At 42.2% G+C, this 3,227-nt stretch overlaps 1 long non-coding RNA gene across 1 annotated transcript; it reads right to left on the bottom strand.

Moving 5' to 3' along the window:
- Positions 1–2,168: 2,168 nt before the first annotated feature.
- Positions 2,169–2,906, bottom strand: LOC120766616. The gene is made up of 2 exons (XR_005704611.1): positions 2,509–2,906; positions 2,169–2,450 (listed from the first exon to the last, which is right to left on the bottom strand). It is a non-coding gene; the product is annotated as an uncharacterized LOC120766616 (long non-coding RNA).
- Positions 2,907–3,227: the final 321 nt, after the last annotated feature.

Here is a 3,227-nt window from a genome sequence, read left to right as displayed (position 1 = left end):
AAGTAGAGGTACTTTTTTCAATAGTCTTTCGCTGACAGATCACGCGTGAGCCATGTCAAGCTGTCATATTTTTTTTTTTGTTCAGTATTGTTTGGCATTTCTTCATGGAAAGACTTACAGCTGAACATCGTTTACAAACCGTTCAACATTCGCACAAGTCGGACTGACGTATGGAACGACTTCGTGTATTTTACGTCAAGATCTTAAATTGAAAGCGTTCAAAATGCATCTTTTGCTCAAACGAGTCTTCGAAAATTGGGCTCAACGGATGGACCATCTGAGACGTAGCCGCAGCCAACATTTAAAAGAGATGATCTACAAAACATAAATACCAAAGAATGTTCTTTCGAATGTTAATAAACAATCTCCATTAAATTTGAAGTTTATGTGTTTTTGTTTTTTAGGTAGGTAACCCCGAATTGGATCGACCTTTATATGCTACAGTTGTTCGATACCGTTGGTTCTCACATATGAGCAGCTTCTTGGAGAAAGAATTAAGTGCGCATAATTTCAGATCGATATCTCAAAAGCTGAGAACTAGATCGGGTATACACAAACAGCTGGATAGACGGGCGGACAAACATACCGACAGACAGACGAACATGCCTAAATTGGTTCAGCTCATCTCGCTGATTAATTATAAATAAATATTGTATATTTTGTAGGACTCACATGTCCTTCTGGTTGTTAAAATCTAAGTGACAAACCTAATATACTTTGTTCAAGGCATAATTAATCGATGATTTCCAGAAATTAGGAAACGAGTCAGTTAGTTTACGGCCATTGTATTCACGAAGCTCTTCCTGTTCCCATAACTGCATGTGAGGTTTGTATTGCGACAGTAGTTGAAATGAGAGCCAAAAATCTGTATCGGCTTACTAGGAGAGCCGAAACTATAAAATTCTGGAAAAAGTGCATTTAAACTGGAAAGCTGGAGGTGAAGAAGAAAAATTTACAAAATCATTACTTTCCCACCATAAAAACTAGCCAACCAGCCAGTACAAGCAGCTGTTGAGTAAGGAAAAAGTTTTAATATCCTTGTGCAACATGGTGCGCTCGGGTAAAATTAGACTTAGGCTTTACGTGGCTAATGAGATGCTGAAAATTGCATGCGCTAAAACGCAGCTGCGAAGATTACAAAAGTAAGCCAATAGGCGTTGCACACCATATAAGAAAATATGCCATACGTAATTGCACAAATTTATGTACATATGTATACATATATATACATATGTATGTATGTATATAAATATTAGAATAGTACATTGCAATTATACATTGGATGCACACACTTAGATTCCCACACGTAGGTAGAAATGTTTGTCAACAAAGCCTTAAAAGCGATGCAACTGAGCAAAAAACGAAAGCTATAAACGACAGTGGGAAAAAAACGAAAATAAATGCGAATGAATTAAAGTGAAAAGTAAAACTTGTCGCTGCTGCAGCTGGCTTCGCAAACGCTACCAGCCACAGTTGATTGTTGTTGCGCCGCCATATGGTGGTGGTGAGCGTCGTCGGCACTGCCGGTACGGCTGTGAGAGTGTGAGCGCCGAACGGCGTGAGCAAGCAGCAGAGCCCGCAAGAGAGCGAGCGGGCGACCTTGACAATGAACTTGAAAATTAACGACAAGGATTTTCGATACGCTTTGTTGAGTTGCGCTGAGCAAATGCACACGCTCAGCAGCAGCAACGGCAGCGTAGCGTAACCGGTACAAACATGTGAGTCAAATTTCGTACTTTCGCATGTCGTGCGGCGTCGGCAGCGTTGTTGGTGTTGGTGGCGGGTCAGCTGCTGGATCTGCGTGTGCGGTGAGGGTAAGGCCAGAATGCGCACGTACAGCTAACAAAATTTGGCCGGCGCTCACTTACACCGCGCCAATGTGACCGACACACAGGTGTGCCGAGAGCGCACTGGTGAGCGTTTATTTGTATGCATTTGCTGATATGCGTTTTTTGCGAGCGAACGGGTTTTCTATCGATTTTTTTGGTGCTCCCTAAGGAGTAGGTAAAGGTGTGTGGTGCATTTGGGGCGCAGCTCAAAAGCCAACAGGCTAATCAGCTCACTGAGTAATGCGGCGCTGCCGGCAGATACAAATAATGATACTCCCTACCAGCGAGCACCGCTTTGGCTACTTCGCATGGCTTCGTCACACACTCAAACTTCAACGAATATATGCATGAATTAAGGTGGCGAACTCATTTGTTTTATTTGGCTTTTTTGTAATATAAATTTTCGTTTGTTGCGACGCTGCTCCCATTCCGCCATCAGCTGATCGGTTGGAGCACAGCTCAGCCCTTTGACAGGCACTGCGTCAGCGTCGCTCTCTTACACACGTACAGACATTTGTTGCCCACAGCGGCTGCCCTTCTCTTACGTTCTCTATAGTTTTCTTTTGGTTTGTTTCAGCATTTCGTGCTTTATCAAGCACACAGAACAACACCTATTTGCTCCTATGTATAATATATATGTATGTACCTAAGTATATATAAAATATGTCTACCTACTTACCTAAATAATTTTGCACATGCGAATAAATATTTTTATCTCTCAATGGCCACTGCTGCGCGTACTCTCACTCTCATTCATGATTACTCAACTTTCGACACTTTCAAAGCTTTTCGTAGCATATGCCAGCGTGTGTTCGTATTTCCCGTACTCTTCCAAATTTCCGGCTGCTATATTGGTTGGCATGATTCACGGCCGTCAGCTGCTGCTAGTTTTCTACAACCGAAGCTTACACCCGCTTGTCGTTATCACCCTTCGCACAGTTGCCATTTCCAAACAGCTTCGCCCGCGCTCCCACGAAAGTTGGCGTTTAGGAACACAGCCTCCGTTTATTTTTTTTTTTTTTGTGAAAATGTCATAAAAGCCCATTTGACAGTGCTGCGGCTTGACACTCCGTCCGCTTTGACGCGGCAGTCACGTTTGTCATTTGGCTTCACAGTGTTTTTATAGCATTCATCATGCCAGAAATTTAGCTTTCGCACACTCTTTAAACACATTCATATAGTTAGCAGCTCTTTTTATTGTTTTTAGCGAACTTTTCATTTCGATTTGGGGCCATGGGGGGTTGAGAGTGAGAGCCATAAACTTTGATAATCGAAATAGCATGTAAATAAAAATATGGTGCTTAAATCTTAACAGCTGTTCGTTACGAATATGAGGTGTGTGTTTTGACGTTTCCCGTAAATAGAATGACCTAGAAAGAGAAAGCCAATAGAGAACTG

This window comes from Bactrocera tryoni, chromosome 1, assembly GCF_016617805.1.
Source record: "Bactrocera tryoni isolate S06 chromosome 1, CSIRO_BtryS06_freeze2, whole genome shotgun sequence".
NCBI lineage: Eukaryota > Metazoa > Arthropoda > Insecta > Diptera > Tephritidae > Bactrocera > Bactrocera tryoni.
The sequence above is the reverse complement of the archived record's forward strand: the minus strand, read 5'-3'. Positions and strand labels throughout refer to the sequence as shown.